This window comes from Phacochoerus africanus, chromosome 10 (assembly GCF_016906955.1).
Source record: "Phacochoerus africanus isolate WHEZ1 chromosome 10, ROS_Pafr_v1, whole genome shotgun sequence".
NCBI classification, from domain to species: domain Eukaryota; kingdom Metazoa; phylum Chordata; class Mammalia; order Artiodactyla; family Suidae; genus Phacochoerus; species Phacochoerus africanus.
Genome location: NC_062553.1, coordinates 36841677 through 36864008, shown reverse-complemented (window position 1 = coordinate 36864008; position 22332 = coordinate 36841677). Strand labels below are relative to the sequence as shown.

General features: G+C 37.8%; 1 protein-coding gene across 1 annotated transcript in view; it reads left to right on the top strand.

Annotated features, from left to right (window-relative positions):
* GABRA4 (gamma-aminobutyric acid type A receptor subunit alpha4) overlaps positions 1-22332 on the top strand; it is a 72052-nt gene that overhangs the window by 29023 nt on the left and 20697 nt on the right. The gene's annotated exons all lie outside the window — the stretch shown is intronic.

Below are 22332 nucleotides of genomic sequence, written 5' to 3'. Positions count from 1 at the left end.
GGCACGATCTTATGTATGCTATTAGGAAAACCCTGTGGATATTCTTCAATGAGGTGGAAGGACATTTTAGTGGAGTTCACTGAACAAAGCAGAGCAGCGGTCCTCAATGCGGCCCTACATTAGAATTAAACCTGGGGTTGGGTAGGGCCTGCCCCCTCCTACGGAAGAAGAAAATAAAACCAATAACAAGAAGCCCCACAGTTGCAGTTGATGTGCATCCAAAATTGAGAATTCTTGTCCTAAAGAGACAGCGAAAAGGATGTGAAAGCCTAATAAGAGTTACTATAATTTACATTTAGGCACATAAGTGGTTCTGTGATTACAAAAAAAAAAAAAAAAAAAGGAAGATGGCTTTTCCCTCGTGGATGCCAGTCGTACAAAAATAGCAAGATCATCATGAAAATGAGAAAGCAGTCACCCCCTCCTCCCCCACCTCCTCCTCCTCCTCTTCTTTCTCCTCCTCTTCCTCTGACACTCTGCTCTCTTTTTCTTCCTCTCTCTCTCTCTCACTCTACTCGGCGTCTTTCTAGCATCGGCACAGTGCCTGTGGTCATGTACGTACAGCCGTATTGCAGTTGCCGCAAATGGTAGTCGAAAACCCCTTTGTCTCCCAATCAAAGTGTATATAAAGTTTGTGAATCATCAGCTTTCTTCTCCTTCAGTTATAACCCATCCCATGCATTCATTCTTTTTTTTTTTTCCCCACTCATTCAACAAATATACATGTTGTACCAGTGATGCGCCACGCACTGTTTATGGTCTGAGAACCAAAGCCCCTGGCACATATCTTACTCTGTGAGGCTTATATTTAAGTATGTAGGACGGGGAGGCAGACAATAAAAACACAACTATGTAATAAAACACTAGATGTGTTAGGTGGTGATGGTGCTCTGATGGTGGGAAGGAAATGCTGGGGCCTTGTCTTGGGTGAGATTCAGTTCAGAATCCAGGTGGTCAGCGAAGTCCTCCGAGGGAAGGTGGCCAGAGAGGAGGGCAGATCAGACAGGAATGAACTGTTGAGGGTCCTGCTGTTTATAGCTCTCCTCCCACAAGGCTCTGGGCACTGATTCTCTAAGAACAGCGCACGAGAGATTAATGAAGTTTGTAAAGCTTACATCGCTAAAGGAATCAGTTTTACCGAGATGGTCAAAATTATTATAATGAATTTTGTATATTATTTTCAATTAAAAAAAGATTATTTACAGTTTCATTATCTTCCCCATTCCCCATAGGTAATTTTATGCCCTTTCTCCATTTTATTGTTGTTCGTTGTTTCATTTGCTGTGCTTTGTTGTGTTGAAGCTTTTGTAGAAGAATTCCATTTATTCTTCCTTTTAAAAAGTTATCTTGGATTTATTTATTAACTTTACTGTTTCTTTCTAACTATTGACTTACGATTTATTTTATTTACCTATTTATTTCTTTAATTTATTTTTTATTGTTATTTCCCTCAACACACTTTTTTTTCCCCACTGTATTGCGTGGGGACCCAGTTACACACACATGTGTACGTAATTTTTTTCTCCTATTGTCATGCTCCGTTGTAAGTATCTAGACATAGTTCTCAGTGCTGCACAGCAGGATCTCACTGTTAATCCTTTCCAAAAGCAACAGTCTGCATCTGTTAACGCCAAACTCCCAATCCCTCCCCCTCCCCCGGCAACCACAAGTCTCTTCTCCAAGTCCATGATTTTCTTTTCTGTGGAAATGTTCATTTGTGCTGTATATTAGATATCAGATATGAGTGATATCATGTGGTATTTTTCTTTCTCTTTTTGACTTACTTCATTCAGTATAAGAGTCTTTAGTTCCATCCATGTTGCTGCAAATGGCATTATTTTGTTCTTTCTTATGGCTGAAGAGTATTCCATTGTGTATATATACCACATTTTCCTAATCCAATCATCTGTCGATGGACATTTGGGTTGTTTCCATGTCTTGGCTATTGTGAACAGAGCTGCAGTGAACATGCGGGTTTCATCCTTCTGCAGGTTAATTTTGTTACTTTTTCTGGCTTCTTAAGTTTAGTTCTTATTAATTTATTTTCAGTGTTTCTTATTTAATAATAGAGTCCTCTTTGTTGTAATGAGATTTGCATTGCATACAGCTTTTGGCCATAATTCATAACTTTTGAAATGTTGCAATTATTTGCTAAATATTCTGCAATTATGCTGCTTTTTTCCTTTACAAGCTCAGAATTATTTGGAGGATAATATTAAACTTTCTGAATGGGACTTTGTTTATTTAGCTCCCTTATATTTTCAGTTCTATCATTTTATGTCTAGAAATGTTACCTGTACATATTTTAATGTTCTTGGTATTTTCATTGTGCCCTGAATTACTCCAAAAGTTTATAAATGTTTGATGGGCATTTGAAAGGGGTTGACTGTTATTTGTTAAATTAATTTTACTTGAAACCTTATTATTTCACCATCTAAATAAGTCACTTTGTTCAAGTATCCGAAAAGATATAAAAATTCTCTCAAATATTATGAGATCATGTTGGTTGTTTTGCATTTTAAATATTTTTTGTTCCATACATTTTGATGCTATGATATTCAACATATAAAGATTTATAACAGCTCTATTTTTATATCACTATGAATTTAATAATAAAATAACTTTTTTGGGTAGGTTCCATGTAATGCCCCTTGAATTCTATTTGGTCTGATTTTATTATTTTTACATTCTTCCTTAATATTATTTTTTATAATATATTTTTATTGCTAAAATTTCCTATTCTTTCTTTTCTCGTGTACTCTGGAAGCTGTATAACATATTATTATATAACAGTGGTTATCTTTAAGTCTTAAAACAACATATTTCAACTTTTGATTTTCTAATACTGTTTAAATTATAAAATATACTGATTCTTCCCTGTAACCATTAACTCCCCTCAACTCCAGGATTGCTCAACTCTCGAGATTCTGCATTTGAAGACATTTTATATGTGTAGTTTTTTCTGTTTTATGATGAGTTGTTGTAGTGGTCGTTTCATTTTTGCAAGGCAATGAGACTCCTTGCACTAGCATTATAATATTATAAATACTTGAAAGTAGCACTTAGTGTAAAACTGTTCTGCAGAACCAGTAGTTCCTCGAAACCTATGTCTTTACTACAGCCATTGCCATGACTGGTGAATGCTTGGTTGAATACATTCTGTTGGTTAAGTTCACTCTGGTTCACCAGCTCTTCTTGGCAGCATGGGCTACATGCTGCATGTAAATGGCCATAACCAAGATTAAGAAGATGGAATTTGTGAAGGACATAGAGACATAGTATTTAAGGATTGGGAAGGAGTTCATAACAAATCTAGTTCAAAATGTCCATCATATGTTTCATGTCTTCTACAGTGTGTAACTACATATATATGTATATTATAACTTTGATCTCCACAGAAGTTTACTTGGAGAATATTTATGTTTTAAGGACAGGGATTAATGGGTGGGTCCACCCATCCTCCAGAGTACACATTGCTGCCAGAGCACAGCTGTCTTTGGAGTGTCAGTTGGCATTGAATAGTTTCAATACTAAATTTGACTTTGAAGTTTAACTACACATTACAATTAGAGAAGGGAGAGAGAGAGAAAACTATATAAATCAGGAGAAGGAAATCAAGAAGAGGATAAATGTGTGTTAAGAGCAAAATTTTAAAAGATGTTACTGGAAGGAAATATTCTAATAATCTTAGAGAGTTTGGAGTTTCTGTAGAGATTCTAATCAAACAACTAGAATTTGCTCATTCTAAGATACGTTCCAACTTCTATGGCTATTTGCTCATTTGAATGATATTGCCTTTCTTTCAAATGTGTTTAAACTCATTTGCAATTGCCTTCAGTCTGCACAGAACTTGATAATTCAATAGTCCTTTGGGTAATCTCACTAGTGGTTTGATTCATTGTCACCATATGTGACCTATGGACTATTAACGGCCTGGCTGAGGTTTATGGTGACCATTTTTATTCCTTGAGAATTTGAAAGCTTATGGTGTATGGAATATTCATGAAGCAAGGAGAAAAGGCTGATTGGCAGAATCTAAGAGGAGCTACAGTCAGGGCAGCTTAAGTATGTCTTTAGGCATCTAAGGAGGGAAAGCAGCTGTTTTGTTTCTCCTCAGCATTACCATAATTCTGCTTTTCTCTCTGTTCTTGCAATATTTAAAATGAGCTCTGTTCTAGTGGTTCTATCTTCTATACCTTTACTACTTCTTAGAGTACTTACTCTCCCACTGATGCCGGTAATGAAAAGAAATAACTATAAAATAAAATTAAGAGATTTCCTAATAAAATCACATTTTAAAAAATCAACTGAAAATATATTTTGTAGTCCTTGTTCAGTTAGAAAGGAAGCACTAATGCATGCATGTGTATCCTGTGAAAAAAATCCAATAAGGTGATGACCAAACTTATTCGGACTTTTAAATTGTGCCAGATACTATGTGATGTGCTTTACATGTGCTACTTAATTTCAAGCTCACAATAACTATTTTATAGATGAAGCAGCTGTGGCTTGAAGTTATTAAGCGATAGAGTCAATATAACACAACTAAGATATGGTAAACCCAATATTTAATTCAATTCAGATAGGCCTGAATGCAATACTTGTTCCTTGAACGCTACTTTATAGTATTTAATTTAGGGTTATGTCTATAACTATAGAGATTAGAATGTATACATAATATGTATGTGCAAAACAATGCGCCCAACACAGTCTTGTTGTTCATATTTCTATGACCAAATAATAATAGCAAAATATTCTGAATGATTTTTATGTGCCAGTTACAAGAACTTCTAAAGACATTGTGTTGTTAATTTAATTCTAACAACCTGTATTATATGTTCTACTTTTATCCATGTTTTACCACTGAGGAAATCAATAGTTAGGAATTGAGTTATCTGCCCAAAGTTATCTATCTGGTAAGTGGCAGGGTTGGGCCAGCAAACCCCATACCTTTCAATCCCAAGCCTTAGTGACTGATGAGAAAAACTGAGTGAAGGAAACGAGGAATGAGATAGATGGTGGTGGCATCATTTACTAGGATAGAGAAGAGCAGTCAAGCACATGTAATGAAGAAGCTAATGAGCTCAAGTTTAGACAGGTGGAAAATTTCCATAGTGGGACACTGTTTCCTATCCTTGATAGTGATGACAATTTTTTTGAACAACAAGTGCATACTTCTCCTCTGGGCATCTTTCCATTCCCATCTACCTAACTTCTTTGTCTGTTTCCCTCTCATTGTTAACTATTCTTCATGAACTTCTCAATTTTTAAGTGTTCATGGGTTCTTAACAAGGATATTTGTAAAATTAAAGAGCTATTTTCTCTCCTTAGAGTCTTTAAGAAGAAAGATGATATTAAAAAGAATATATAGATAATTAAGGATACACCTTGGGTTCAATAATTCGAGTGCATTCATGAGAATCTCCTTCTCTATTATCCATTGTTCAAAGTCTAACTTTAGCTCTGTTTCCCATCTGAGGATCATTTTGACTGAACTCAAGGATCTCAAAAATGTGGTGTCAAGAATCGACATCTACAAAATGAGAGTGATGATAGAATCTACTGGAAAGGCTGATACTGGGGATAAAATTACATCACACTTGTAAAGTATATAGTACAGTGCTTACTACCCGGTAAATAATAGCTGCGATTATTATTTTTTAAAGTATAGTTGATTTACTATATTAGTTTCATGTGTGCAAACACAGTAATTCAATATTTTATAGATTATATTTCATTTAGTTATTCTAAAATATTGGCTATATTCCTTGTGCTGTGTAATATATCCTTATAACTTATTTATTTTATGCATAGTAGTTTGTACCTCTTAATGCCCTACCTCTATCTTCCCCTTCTCTCCTCCCCTCTCCCCACTGGTCCCCAATCATTATCTATATCTGTGAATCTATTTCTATTTTGTTATATTCATTTATTTGTTTTATATTTTCAGATTCTACATATATGTTATAACATACTGTATTTGTCTTTCTCTGTATGACTTATTTTACTAAATGTAATACCCTCCGAATCTATCCGTGTTGTTGCAAATGGCAATGCTTATTTCTACTGCTGAATAGAGATAGACATTCATCTATTGATAGACAGGTTGCTTCCATATCTCGGCTATTATAAATACTGCTGCTATGAACATTGGGGTGCATGTATCTTTTCAAATTAGTGTTTTTGTTTCCTTTGGTTATATGCTCAGGAGTGGAACTGCTGGATCATATGGTAATGCTATTTTCAGTTTTTTGAGGAAGCTCCATACTGTTTTCCACAGTGGTTATTCCAATTTACATTCCCAACAAGTATGTACAGGGTTGCCTTTTATACACACCTTCTGGAGCATTTGTTATTTGTGGTCTTTTTGATGATAGCCTTCTGACAAATGTGAGATGATATCTCATTGTGGTTTTGATTGACATCTCCCTGATGATTATCGTAGCTGTGGTTTATTATTATCCTTCATTTCATTGAGCATCTTCAACATTTAAAGTATGCATCACATAGTTTTTCACTTATAATATCCTGAAATATTTTGCATCAGTTGTTTCATTGCTCTGTTTACCTGGGTAGATGGTGAGCTCCTAATAAAATTGATTATGGCTTCATTTTTTCTTCCCATACAGCACATAGCACAGTGTTTTATAGTCACAGTTGTTTATTATAAAGAGCCAACCATAAGAATCCGACAATAGGAAATGTAGTGCCTCAAAAAGCCAATATGTTTATCACCAATTTCCCCAAACAGCTGTATTTTATGTAAAATTCTTCCTTATCATAGTAAATATAACAGGCAGATGTGAAGTAGTGAGCTAGAGCCTGGTCTCAGTGAGGCTGGAAAACAGCAGATACTCAGTCTGAGACACACTTGTCAGCAGTTGGATTTGACTAATGGAACTGAGGAGGATGCTCTGAAAACAAAAAATATCGAACAAAAAGCCTCAGTAAATCTACAAGTGCAGCCATTATGAGGAAAGCATAGTTTGTTGTTTTGGTCGTTTTAGCCAGCTCACTTACCCAGGTCTCAGTGCCTGAGAGCGACATCCATGTAAAATGCAATGATTTCCCAGTGGTTGGTAATACACAAGGTCCAGTCCTTTCCAACAGGGTCTACAAACTAGGGCAGTTTCAAATTTCTATTTCAATCATTCTCAATACTCCTCCTAGAAGTGCTGTTCTTTAAATAGTTTAAGCCACATGAAAAAAATTTTCATTTTTTCATTTGTCTTTATCTCTTACATTTCTTAACTTAGTTTAAAATCTCTTTCCTTGGCAGTTTGAACAAGGACATGAAGTAATACTGTCAGTTCACTTGACATTTCGGTGTGTTGGTGACAGTAGTTTAATGACATTCTTTAAATCTTATATAAATTGTACCTCCCCGAAGCCATACCTTTTTCAGTGCAGAATGTTCTGTAGTTAGTAATGCTCTTTTGGCAATGAGTAATTGTTTAATTGTACAATTATCAAACTCTATGATTTGAGTGTCAAGAATATCAGCATTATGTTTCCTTTTCCATCATGTTTTTCACCTGTTAGTTTTATGTGTCATGTTCTGCTGCATGAGAAATCGTCATTTTGCTAAAGCAAGAGAGAACATCTCAGCTAGGGATTTAGCAGTTGTTTACAGAGCAACTGCTATGTGCCACTCACCATGCAAGGCACTGAGGATTCAAAGACAAAACCTGGGAATTAGTCTAGTGAAAGCGGCAGGCTATTATTCTTGTAAGTGACTACATGTAGTATGTGGAATTGTGGTCTGAGTCCTGGTTTTAGAATAACATAATCATGCTTATAGTAATATAGCTTATATTACTCTCAAAGATGCACTACTACCTTAGACCTACCTGCTAAAATATGTTGGATCTATACATACAGTTATAGTCTGGGAACCTATTATATTTATGGCTATTTTTTATGAGGTACCTAGTAAGTGTCCATAGGCTGAGAATACCGTGTGTACTTCCTTTGTAGATCTGTGGGTAGTGGGGAGGCTGACATTTAACAATTAACTTCAAATAGTTAAATAATAAAAAGGCTGTGAAGGAAAGGTAGAGAGGGTGATGATAAATCATATCAGAGAGAGTGAAGCTGAGACTTCAAATTAGCCTTTGAAATGCAAAAGTGATGAGGGAAGGGATATCATTCAAAGCGACAAAAGGAAGAGAAGCAATCAATTTTAGTAGCTTATTGAAGCAATATTGTACCTATCTCGGAAATTATTGGTACTAATATCACGTGGGAAGAAAAATGCCAACATTAGCGTCATAAGTAAAAATTTAGGCTCTTTTCTCCTCTAGATGGGGGAAATGCCATAACTTTAATTCTGCATCAGGGAGGCTAGATATATTAACCAGTGCTCAAGGAAGTAATAAGGCATCTTGTATAATGCATCTAGTATAATACAGTGTAGGATTGTGTGTGTTATGGTATGGCTATAGATTAAATAGTAAACATATCCATTTATTTTTCATGCATTCTATACTCACAGATATCATGGCAAAGGAAGAAGCTGTGAAGTGCATATACATAATATATAGAATATGGGGAGGTATCTTGTCACCATGATCATCATTACTGTTACTTTAGTGTCTTCTATGTGCCATATATATATTGTGCTAGTAGCTTTATCTATGTTTTCTCTATTCTCCACAATATGCCCCAAGATGAGTTGCTGTGTTGTTACACACAGTTTTGTGATTGAAGAAACAGAGCCTTGGTGAAGTATTTTGGATGCTTTCAGATGCACAATGCTATCTTTCACCGACAGAAAACAGGCAACATTAAGGGTTTTTGTTTTTTTTTTTTTTGACTCAGTTTTCCAATGTAGGTTTGATCACAGAACCCAATATTTGAGATTGCATTTTTCTGTCAGCTGGATGATGAAGTTAAACAAGATGATATCCATATTCCCTTCTAATTTAAAAATCTGTGTGACTACAAACTCATTCACTATCCATAACTAATGCCAGCTTGCTATGCTATACTTTTTAACATATGCTTACGTTAGTAAGAATAGATTCAAGGGGGGGGGTGATACTTTTTTGATTCTCTGAGTCAGATTACTTTACTGATTATTAAATATTCAAGCTAAATCCATACTGCAAAAATCCATACTGTTTCAACAGCAATAAGAGCATCAACTGATCCTGTGTTCAGTAAACACCAGAGAGTATTTTATCCTTTCAAAGAACCAGCTCATGGTTTTATTGATTTTTTTCTATTGTTTTGAATTTCTGTTTTATTGATTTCCTCTCTGATCTTTATGATTTCTTTCCTTCTGCTGACTTAGTTTTCGTTTTTTCTTCCTTTTCTAATTCTTTTAGGTGGTAGGTTAAGTTGATTTGAGATTTTTCTTCTTTTTTGAAGAAGGCCTGTATTGCTATGAACGTCCCTCTAAAAATTGCTTTTGCAGCATCCCATAGATTTTGAATGAGAGTATTTTAAATATTTTACATCTGCTAACTCATATAATTGGCATAGCAGTCCTGTCCCATCCTCATCCTATTTCATAGATGAAGAATTGAGGCACAGAGAAGCCTAAGTGATTTGTCCAGTCACACATCTGCTAAGATTTAAACTCACAGAGTCTGGCTGTGAAATCCAGGTTCACTACCCCAGAAATTGCTGCCCCTACATTATAGCCAACACTACTGACCCTCTGCTGTGCCTCCCACATTTACTCACTGCCCACCTCAATCCTTATTTTTCTGAAGGTTTTTGTTTTTGTTTTTGTTTTTGTTTTTGTTCTTGTTTTTCCTTTTTAGGGCCGCATTCAAGACATATGGAAGTTCCCAGGCTAGGGGTCGAATTGGAGCTACAGCTGCTGGCCTACGCAGCAGCCACAGCAACGCAGGATCTGAGCTATGTCTGCAACCTACACCACAGCTCATGGCACGGCGGATCTTGAACCCACTGAGTGAGGCCAGGGATCAAACCTGCATCCTCATGGACCCTAGTGAGATTTGTTAACCAGTGAGCCATAAAGGGAACTCCCTGAAGTTTGTCTTAATGTTCATCTTGTTGAAAGTGTAAGCCCTCCTATAAAATTCTATCTCATTTATGAACAAGCCATATCCCTTAGCTGGTAGTTTAGTTTACAAAGAACCCAAAGTCTCAGAAAATTAGCCATATCTCCCAAATCTCTAGCTTGACATAAAACAAACATTTGTGGATTTTCTTGAGGTTAAGAATCAATTGATTTCCCGGAGTCATTTCAACTATAGACTTATCCAGAGTTTTCCTAATTTTTTGACATTTTAAACATCTAAAAAATGTTAAATAAAGTATTACTTTTATTTTTTGCTTTGGCAGGCATTCATATAGTCAATTAACAATATTTATTTACTATACACATGTTCAAAAGAATTCCATCATAAAGGTGCTGAGGGAAATTTTAAAGAATTTCAACAGATAATGTTTGCCCTAAATGAATTTGTATTATGTCAGTTGATAGAGTATAGCAATGTAAATAATCAAGAGGAATAGGTGTTCTGAGAGACCAAGAGACATAAAACATCTCCCAGGGGCTGATGGGAGAATGCAGCCTGGCAGTGAGGGTATTTTACTGATAATCAACAGATAAAAGAGATAAAACAGATAAAAGAAATGAGCCTGCTCATTACTGTAGACATCATTAATTTGGATTGTGACATTTAGGAGCTAGTTTAAGGATCACTCTAGAATTGCTATATAATTAATAAACTAATACTGCATTGTTGGAATTTTCATTACTTCTCCATTTACTCCATTCCTTCTCTAGCACATCTAGCACAGATTTGCTAAGAACCTAGAGGTGCTCAAGAAATACATACTGATGATTTCATTCCTGGTATAAACGAGATCGATGCTCAGGTGTGGGGACAGCAATTTATAAAGGAACTGTACTTCCTCTCGTGAAATTTTGTTATCAACATTTTCTTCTTAATGGTGTTTCCAGTTAGTATTAATCTAGTGATCTTTTTCTATGTTAGCAATGTGAGTGGGCTAGCGTTTCTTTTTGGAAGGAAAAAAAATAGTCAGCTTCAGAAATATACAGACCATGGAAAGAAATTCCTTCAATGTTTAGCTGTGTTTCCCAGCAAGTTCTCTTCCCTAAGCTACTGAGTAAGACTAGTCATTCCTTCTGGTTTATTTGACTAAGCTGCCAATTTCCCTTCTGCTATTTTGAGGGGCTAATTTTCCCACAACCTAATATACATTGCTAAATCTCCAGCTTTTCACTCGGCAGATGATTTAGAAGTTTCAAGACATGTCAGTTTGAGTATTACTTACTTCTTCTCATTTAAATGAATTAGAGGATATTATGCATCAAAACATCTTTGGTCGAAGGAAATTATGATGTATTTTGGTCAATATAAGGAGAGGGCCTTTTCTACTCAGATTGAGTGTCATGGTATGTTTTTCTTAATATTTACTAGCACCTCACATTCCAGAGATTCTGACCCTCCCGGCCTATCTTCTTGGTTTGAATAGCAGTCTTTTCCAAAGTCTCTTTGGCTGCTTTTATTAGTAAGCCTGGATTTTCACATTCCTCTTGCGTATTTATTCCATGAGATTCTTTGCTTTCTCCTTCATTTGTTCTTTATTGAATTTTGACTTTTTTTTTTTTTTTTTTTGGTATTGTCTTTTTAGGGCTGTACCCATGGCATATGGAGGTTTCCAGGCTAGGGGTCAAATCTGAGCTGTAGCTGCTGGCCTATACCACAGCCAGAGTAACAGGGGATCCAAACCTCGTCTATGACCTACACCACAGCTCACTCAACGTCGGATCCTTAACCCACTGAGCAACACCATGGATCGAACCTGCATCCTCATGGATGCTAGCCAGATCTCTTTTCGCTGAGCAATGATGGGATGTCCTTGACTTTATTTTTATTTACCTATTTATTTTGAAAACTAGCAGCATGGGCATTTCTTTGTTTTCTGCAATCTCATGACTCCTTAACCGTGTAGTCCAGCGAATTCTCCAGCTGTCTCTCTTTTGGGAGTAGTTTGGCTAAAGCAAACTTTTAAATTCACTTTTACTTTTTCAGCTAATTGAAGCAGTTGTAGGTTCCATAGTCAGAGAACAGTCTGTCTTTAGGGGATTCAAGACGGAGAATGGGAGTGTGAAGATGAGTGTGGGGGGTTAGTTTCCCTGTGAGTGCTTTCTCTTTTTGCCTCGTGAAAAGTTTTTGCTAAGTCCAGTCAGCTTAATGTGGATACGGAGGGTGACTTGAAAGTAAAAAATTGTCCCATGAAAATGTTAGAGAAAGGCAGGAGGTATGGAAGAAGAAGGTCCCCCACCACTTAGCACATCTACACTTTTTCTTTGGCAGGTTGTTGATATTTGAGAATGAACATTTGCAAAGAGGACCCAGCAAAAGGTGGTGAGAACACTGTATCCAAAGAGCAGAAAGGCAACTTTTCAAAACAAAATGAGTATAATACATCTGGGATTAGTCTATTGAACAGATTTTTTTTTAATGACTTTTTTTTTGTCTTTTTGCCATTTCTTGGGCCGCTCCCACAGCATATGGAGGTTCCCAGGCTAGGGGTCTAATCGGAGCTGTAGCTGCCAGCCTACGCCAGAGCCACAGCAAGATTTTTTTTTTTTAAAGAAAGCATTTTGAAGAATACAAACTATAAGACCAATGCTTAACACAGAGCCTGGCACCCAGGAAATGCCCATCCAGTATTTGTTGACTGAGTCAAAGAATGAAAGAATGAATGTGATGTGGTCTCTTGCACAATATTACTACTACTAATAGTGACAGGGAAGAGAAGTCCTAGATGACAACAATAGCAGAGGGAATTCCCATAATCCCATTCCAGCATTGCTTTTTTGTATTTGAAGCCCATACACCCACCCAGACCTTTGGGGTTACTGAAGGAAATCTGGATAATACAGTTCTTGACCTGAAATTACCTGGTTTCTTCAGAATTCTTCCCAAGGAAGGAGCACCTATCTCTGCCCTTTCACTGTCTGTGCTTTTGACTCTTGGTTTTGTGGTTTGGGCTATTTCTGTATCTTACATAGATGGACTACTACATGGGAGATAAGAGTCATGCCCAACTCTGCTCTTTACACCTAGAAAACAAGGAAATGGTCTCTGGGTGCACATGAAAAAAGGGATCTATTCAATACTCTTCTGAACACTGGTTTGAAAGGAGAAGCCCTGGGAAGGGCATCCTTCTTGGAAGGTGAAAAAAAGGAGGCCTCCATGGAGCTTGCAAGGTGCTTCCCTGGAAAGTGAGCAAGTGCTGGGAAATGTATAATAACTTGCTGCTCTTGCAGAGCAGATCCTTGACCAAAGACGTGTGGACAAGCAGTGATGAGTGGACAACTGGGCACTTGACCTTCACTGGCTGCCCCTTCCATGAAGAAAGGAGGAGCCTGGGATTTGTTTTGAGAAAACCCAGGTTTTATTTGGTTGAGGCTTATAAAAATACTATTATTTTTCTGGTTACAAACAATTTTAAGGAAATCACAAATGGCCTTTTGAAGTAAAGTTGAGGCCAAGATCTGACTTATCATTTCCTTTATTAGCTGCCTCCTTTTGACAACAAAACAGGGAATTAGTAAGAAATTGTGCTAGTGATTATAGTGATTAGCATGTTTACTTATTTTTATTTTTTTAAGATTTTTATTTTTTCTACTATAGTTGATTTACACTGTTCTCTCAATTTCTGCTCTACAGCAAAGGGATCTGGTCATACATATGTATACATTCTTCTTCTCACCCTGTGATTATCATTTTTAACATTTATTAGTTTATTTGTCTTCAAGACAGAGATGGAGTTTGGAGCTGAGAATATCCCAGCCTGGGAGTTGTACTCCTGGTGCCTGGGGCTGATGGGGGCATATTCTCTGTGCCAGTTTCATTGGTTTGTTTATTTGATTCTGACTTGAAGCCACTGAGGCTTGTACAGATGAGGAGCTTCAATAGGCACTCTTCCCTGTGCTGAGCTCACTCTTGCTGGTTCTGCAAGCAAGAAACCCACTTTGCTACAGCCTGAGCTGATCCTGAAAATGTGAACATGCTTTCTGCTTAATGTTTGCCAACGGGCTGATCTAAAAATGGCAGCAAGGAGGTTACCTATTATCCACAGAACAAGAATGCATTTCAGGACTGAAATAGATTGTGGTCAATGGAGACTTGATCTGCTGACAGAAAGTTATATTAGTATCCCTGAGCAATTCATAAAAGTAGAAGGAGATTTTAGAGGGAGAATCCTGTTGGTTTTTTAATTAAAAAAAAAAAAAGACTCTCTCCTTTAGTAGCTTTCAACATTCAAGTTCTTTTTCTCTTATTTTCCCCCAGTCTTTCTTTATTGAATTGCATTCGTCTCTCAAAATTCCATAAACCATTCATTTTGACACTTTTGCAAAGGGTTTGTACCATTGCCAAATTTATTTTATCAAATTCATTACTACATATACTTTAAAAGAAGTGTATTGAAGCATCCAATTGTATAGACTTTGGGAAGATTTAAAAATCATTTTTTCAGGGAAACATGCAGGTTTTTTTTTTCTATGTGATCTTCAAGTTGGAAATTTTTATTATTTTTTTCAATTAATGTATCATGTATAGGTTGACTTTGCCACTGCCTGAAACTACCCCAGTATATGCCTATTGTCTTTGTGACCTACCAGTAAATATTTGTTCTGGACAAAAGTATCGCAGCTTAACCAAGAGAGTGGATAGTTACCTTAATGATGGAGAAAATGTAAAAAATCAGTCTTCCTTTAGCACTGAAAATTTGCTTAAGTATTTCAGTAAAATGTCTCCTAGAAATCTAGAAATATGTGACTAGAAATAGCACTTTAGAAATATATGACTGTAATAGACACATTAAAATGGAGTTAAAGGTTAAAAATGACAATTCATAGGGGATTTCAGAGTTTCATGAAACAATTGGAGTTAATTACTGGTTACAGTAAACTTCCTGGTTACTATCCAGGCATTCTGTAGCCATTAAGTGGAACTAGCCACTCACAGTATTAGAAATCACAGTGTTATAAAGCATCCAAGTTCTAAGACACATAACAATGAAGAAAACAGAGAAGTAAAAAGATCTCAAATCTTCGTAGTTTGTGTAAGGTGAAGGCTAATTGTTCTATAATATAAAAAAGTTAGATACTGTTACTTTATCCTCAGGAATTTTATCAGGCTTTCTTCCTCTTTTGAAAAAAACTTTACAGAAAGATGTAAAATTTGGAGCTGAAATATGTAGGGTGAAATCAGAAATAGAAAGAAGTATTGAATATCCTTTCTTCCATGTCACTTGCTGGGCACTGCTTTGTGCATTACCTGAGCATTTCAATTTTTAAGGTTTTTTTTTTTTTTTTTTCTGTGAAGCACTAATTTGAGGAAATCCTAGTTTCATCCTGTGTGTTAGCTTGAATGAAAGTAGATGTTGGGCTTGTCTGGGAAGAGAGAGGTAGAAATAACAGTGTCACGTTCTGGAGAGAACACTTCTGTGTTTGGGATTCTGGGATTCTGCCTGATAGACTTGATTTTGCACTGAGTAGTATAACCTGATTCATTGTAGAGCTGTTCATCTCAGCAAGAGTGACATTAGATATATGTTTATTCCAGGCCAATCTGCCAGTACAGTAGAGTGAGCACCATCATACACTCTCAGCAAGGCAAGCAATGAGATGACTGCAATTGCTGTTGTTTCTTCACAAGCTCACCATAAAATGCTTCCCCAGCTTGAATACTTGCGGAGTCTGATTATTGTCTTTACTCCTTTATTGTCTTTGTGGTGTTCTTTCTTTGTATTGCATCATCAACATCCTATTTTCTTTCTGAGGTTCTCTTTGTTTATGATAATAGTTGGGTATATTTTCAAAGGATAAACATGTGTGATTACTTTAATGGTTAAAGGACACATTGGATATTGATTTGAGGTCAGATGGCTGTTTCAGATCTGCTGGATGTGTGTTCGTGGCCCAAGCCTGGCTAGGTTCACTACTAGACCAGTTTAACGAGTGCTAAGAAGGTAAAGACATTAGCCAGAAGTCACCTGATCTATTGATGATAGATTAAGATGGCAAGAACGTATGTCCAAGTGGATTTTGTTACCCCTGGTAACAACAATTCATTTGATTCATGTAGGAAACTCCCATTTACCCAAGGACCAAAAGAACCAAAACCCTACATTAGGTAAAAGCAGTTTTTGATAATACTGTACAGTTAGTGCTAACATGTATGATTATGCCACAATACAGTTTTAGTGGAAAGTTAGTGTTTATGATATCTGAATGTTTTGAAAATTGGCAATGCATGAGTAAAAAGGGACTTTCTGTAAGGACAAAAAATTAACCAGAAACTCATTCCAAAGCTTAATTTCAATGTTCATTTTTTTTCACAATTCATCAAGCTGACAGTAAAAGTTGCTCCATTGCTCTTTTTGACTGATCATTGTAACTGTTCCCTTCCTAATTATTCCGCCAAGCAGACCAAAAAGAGCCTGTGAAGCCTGGCTCCCAGGGTTTTTGAGGCATCAATGAATATGGCAAAAATTGTGTTGTGCCAGAAAACATTTTTGAAGATGGCTGCAATAAGAACTCTTGCCACTGGCCATCCATCCCACGTGCATTTCTCACAAAGTATGGTGGACAAATGTTCCTTCACGCTTGAACCTGGGTGGACCTGTGACCACAGGAGAAGTGTTACTTTATGACTGTGAGGCTGCATCTCTTAAAATTGCTTTCTTGGACTCAGCCGCCATACTGTAAGGAAGCCCAGGGCGTATAGAGAAACCACAGGATGGTGTGCTGGCTGACAGCCCCAGCATCAGTGGCAGGCATGTGAGTGAGATGCCTCCAGTAACAGCTGCTTTGGCTGAAACCATGTGAGGGATGCTGAATGAATGAGAGCTGCCTAGCTGAGTCCAGCTAACCTCCAAACCCATAAAGGAAGGTGTTAACATGATTGCTGTTGCTTAAAGCCATGATCCTTTGGGGTGATTTATTATGCAGCACTAGGTAGCTGGAACATATGTGCTTTTAAGTCTGACATGCTCAAGTTAAAATATTGACTCTACCCGCCACTAGTGGAATGATGTCAGCCAAGATTTCAAATTTCTCTAATTCTCTTTGTTCATCTTACAGATGTTTAATCTGGAATACTGCAGGTGCTCAATAAATATAAGTTTCTCCATTTTGTCCCTGCCTCCCATCCTCCCCTCCTCCCTTCCTTCTTTCTTTCCTTCCTTCACTCCTTCCATCCTTGCCTTTCTTGCTTGCTTTCTCCTTCCCTTTCTTTCCTTCCCATGTAAATTCAACACAGTGCAGCTGCTTTTGCGGTAGGCCATTTTAAACTGGAATAAACTGGAATATATTAGTGCCAGGTGTGGATTTAATTGGACCCTTACTTAAAACGCAAGCAGACAGAATTCAGGATGCTTTATTTTCCAGTGAAAACTGCTGAATCACTGGTTCCAAAATGGGCATGAAATACGCCCAGACCCTCCACAGACAGTGTGTGTGGTGCAATCGAGTGCCTTGGGGGAGTAGGGTAAACACATTTTTTAAAAAAGGCGTGTTTCCATCAGTCCACAGTGAACGTTATCTGAATTCAGTTCAGGCGAAGAATAATCTTCAAAAGCTAGATAAAGGAAATGAAGGCATGAGCAACATGTTATTTGTAGGAATGACATACATTATCTCCTTGGCAACTGCAGGGTGGCATGCAATTTGGCAATCTGTGTTGTGTCATCTCGGATGCCTGGAAGTCACTGTTTCCTATGGAAACAAAAGAAGGAACAACATGAGAAAAAGAGTTCTGATTTTTGTACGCTGGGAAAGTATTTTAAAACCCAGGGACCAGCAGGCTTCCACAGCATCACTAGAACTCGAAATGGCATTAAATTTTCATTTATTAATTCCACCATGTTTTCAAATATGGATGAGATCCAAATTTTCCTTGGCCCTGCTGAGCTTTTTATTCATTCTTTGGGTTCACATGGTGACTCCAGACATTTGTGTGGAACTTTCAATGCCATGGTGTGTAGTAGGTCTTTCATAAACATGAGGGTCTCAGCATACACGCATTCATTTACTCATTCAACAAATACTTGTTGTCTAATTTGTGCCAGGCATTGTGCTAAGTATTGAGGCTGTGTAGATCGCTTGCCTTACATTTTACCATCATCCTGTTATATCCAGGGGATATTGTGGTGTTTCTTTATTTGAAGTAAATCAATAAGTTAAAAAGCATTCATTTAGCTCCAACCTGGAAAGCCTATTATAGAGGAGCTAAGAGATGTCAAAAGTGAAGCATACAGCTACGCAATACTAGATGGCATAGAATAGTTCTCATCATGGCTTTTCTTTGGTCAGTGATTTCAGTGAAATTCCCTTGGTATAGTCACCTTGTTTTCATCACCAGTTTCCAAGTGAATGGCTCCAAAATATTTATGATAGTGACTCACACTCAATATAATGTCCTTCGAGAGGTAATTTGATGAAATCGAATGTCTTAAATGAAGGACATTCCGATTGCAATGTAGCTAGAGTCTAAAAGTTTCCACTTGGATGAAAGTCAAAGAAGTATCCAACATTATAGAATGCTACAAAGGCAGCCTACACCTTTGCAGTGGAACTGAGTGATCATAGAAGGAGAATGATCAAAAGCATTAAAGCATGGCAGTAGTGTTGCCAGGATCACCAATGGGCTTCTGAGAATTCTGGCACAGTCATGCTGGAGACAAGGTCTTGAGATTCACTGAGAGACCACCGTTCAAGTAGTCAGTTCTTTCCAAGGATGGTCTTGCCTTTTATGAATCTGTTTGGTGTTTCCAAAGCATTGCCTTACTCTGCTTATTCTATATCCATTTCCAGCCTCATCATGGCAGAAAGTGAGGCTAAGATGTTCATCCACATCTCGAGACCTATTGAGAATGACCGTGGGGGCAGACAAGCTAATGGCCACAGAAGAGCCTCACAAAGAAAGCCTGTCAGGCTGACAATTCTCAGTAGTGACTTCAGGTGTTCCTCTAGCTGTATGGCTAATTTTGTAATTCCAGTATTAAAATTAACAACCAGATTTCATTTCCTGGATTTTTTTCCCTGCTAGGGTCTTATTTTACTATGTCCTCTCTAAGAGCAATATTTTAGCTTAGAATTTTCTTGGGTTTGTGGATATATTCATGGAAGATTTAAATAGCATTGCAGCTGTACAGAAAAGCTGTTCTCGTGTGTGCTTTGAAAATCAGCTTTTCAATAACTGATAGCTTTAGAACTGTGATTGAGAGGAAAAATCCAGTCCTTGTTAAACAAGCTATTTCAGCCGCTGGCTCCATGTTTCAAGCAGTTTGAAGACAGAGAGGCACATATGTCTCATCACTTTGCTCCTGGAGAGGCAGGTGGGTACCCATAGCCTTCAGGTTGTAGCAGAGGCCAAGGGGAAGGTGAGGCTTGACCCAGGAGGTGACTGTCTTCTCTCCTTCTGTCTTACTTTTAAACAGGCAAATGTATGACATGAGAGAGGAAAGGCATTTAATTCTGGTTATCAGTTAATATTCTGGGATTGACTCATTAAACAGTCCATTAACTACTGTAGTGGCCCAGGAAGTACAATCTGGATGGAGTAAATGACAGTCATCTGGTTTTCAAGTGGATTTAAATGGGCTGCTTTTGGCTATATCTCTTTGCCAACTACTTATCTCTTGAGACACATTGTGTGAGACGCCTTTCTGCTGTTTTGAGTGTCCAGGAGGGAATGGTTTTGTTGTTGATTGATTTCAATACTGTTCACACATCCCGCATTTATTATTTATTCATTTGACTTATTTTTATTGAATACTTCTTAGTGCTTGGTCCTGTGCTAGTTGGTGGGGAGAGGAAGAGAGGAAGACAGGGTTGCAGCCCTAAGGAAATTCACAGCACACAGCCAGCATGCTGCATGCCAGGCCAGGAAGAAGCATAGGATGCTATAGGATGATGTCACAGTACTGTTTGGCAGCTCTGTTTGGGGGGGAGATTCTGATAAGGCTGTAGCGGGAGTGTGGCAGGTGAAACTCAGAGGAAGTGATGGCTAAGTGTTATCACAGAAAGCATGGAAAGGAGGCAATGAAGATGGAAGAAAGGCAGTGAGAAGAGGATGTGCCAAGACCCAGAAACAAGACAATGTAGCTCATCCTTGTAGAACTAAATGAAGACATGCTGGATAGAATCCAGGTGTTTTAATTGGGTTTCCTCAAAGTAGACTCTGTGGCAAGGATTTGTGTGCAAGCAATTTATACTTGAGGTGCTCCCAACAAGCACTGTGAGGAAAGTGAGATGGAAAGGAAGATGATCCAATAAAGGCTGACTAATGAGCAGATTTACCACTCTGTTCTCATCCTGCCAGAGACTTTCCCAGAATATGTGTGAAACACACCTCAGAGCTGTCCTGTTGGGTGGCAGCGAAGCTGAGGTGCCTACTTATCAACTCTTATCTCTTGTTGATTACGTTTATTTAGGGGATGTGAACTTACTTCTACTTCTGGTCAAACCCTCTCTCCCACTCCGGACAAGCTCCTATAGACAGAGAAACCCCTTAGGCAGAGAAAGGTAGTGAGTCATCAGCCTGTCTGGAGTGATGTCTGAGGAAACCAAGTGAGTACAGACCCGGCACCCACAGCATATGCTTCACTAGCCTATCTGCTGTGGTTAAGAGGAGGGTTTGAGAATCTAGGGGAAAATATAGCTAGACTGGGAGGCAGAGCCTGACAAATAGACACACGATAAATATTCGGTGACTAATCAAATGAATTAATATGTGAATGCCTGGATGAATCAATTAAAAGATTGGTATGCCCCTCGTACATGTCTTGCTGGATATATAGGTCTTCAGATTGGAGAAAAATTTGGGAAGTAGACATTGATTTTATGATATTGATTTTATGATATTGATATAAAGATGGTAATTCAAGCCGCTGGACAGGTTAATGTACCTGAAGATTGAGAAAACTGAGATGTCTGAGGGTTGGACCCCAGGGAAGGGAACATTTTAGGATTGGGCAGAGGAAGAGCATTCCATACAGGACGAGAAAGGTAAGGGGAACATGATCAGATTGTGGAATTTGTAGAACTAATTTAAAGGAGGAAGAAGTAATCAGTAGTGACAGATGCTGCCAGCACAGATGTAAGATACGGATTTTTAAACATGCCTACTGGGGAGTTCCCATCATGGCTCACCCGACTAGGATTCCTGAGGATGCTGCTTCAATCCCTGGCCTTGCTCCATGTGTTAAGGATCCAGTGTTGCCACAAGTGGTGTAGGTTGCAGATGTGGCTCGGATCTGGCATTTCTGTGGCTGTGGCATAGGCCAGAAGCTGCAGGTCTGATTCGACCCCTAGCCTGGGAACTTCTATATGCCGCAGGTGAGGCCCTAAAAAGAACAACAAAAAAAGAATTCTTAAAAAAAAAAAAGTGCCTGTGGGTTAATCTACAAAGAGTTTCAAAGGAAAGATGGGAAGGGAAATAAAATCACAGTGGATTGAAGAAGAAACAGGTGAAAAAACGGCAGACAGATCCCTATCTGGCAGTAAAAGAAAGGGTAGTAGCTGGAGGCAGGTCAAAAGTTAAGGAGTTGTGGGAATTTATATTTCCATTTATTTCTTTGTAGTATGTGAGAAATTTTCGTATGTTGTACGTTGAGAAAGTGAAAATATTTTTAAAATTATTATTAATATTAATTAGAACAATATCCACAGGATTGTTGACTTTATGTGCTCTTCAAACAGCCATCAGCCCAGAGGAAATCTTTTAAATGGAAACCCTTAAATATCTCTTTTTACGATTGGCAGATGGGGCAAACTGTGTAATAGCTGGTTCTTAGCATTGCCCCAAGGGCTGGAGCCGATTATCTTCACCTAGGAATAGGACATAAGCTGAATTTTGAAGACAGAACAAAATGTAGGGTTGCCATATATTTTCAATATTTTCTGAGGTGGATAGTTACTGTATTCATTAAACATCTCATTCTGTTGAAAAAAAAAAGTGAGAACAGAGAAATAATAGAAACTTCTATCGTAATATTTTGCCTCAGGACTACCTACATTTTTGTTTTAGAGTATGAATAACGATTTCACAATAATATTTAACAAGCATTGATCCCTTACTATGCTCCAGGCAGTGTGTTAAGCACTTTAGGAATACTACTCCATTCATAATACCAAGTAATTATTCTTTTTATTTTTATCTTTTTTAATTTTTTTGTCTTTTTTTCCTTTTTAGGGCCGCACCTGCGGCATATGGAGGTTCCCAGGCTAGGGGTCAAATTGGAGCTTTAGCCACTGGCCTACGCCACAGCCACAGCAATGCCGGATCTGAGCTGCATCTGCAACCT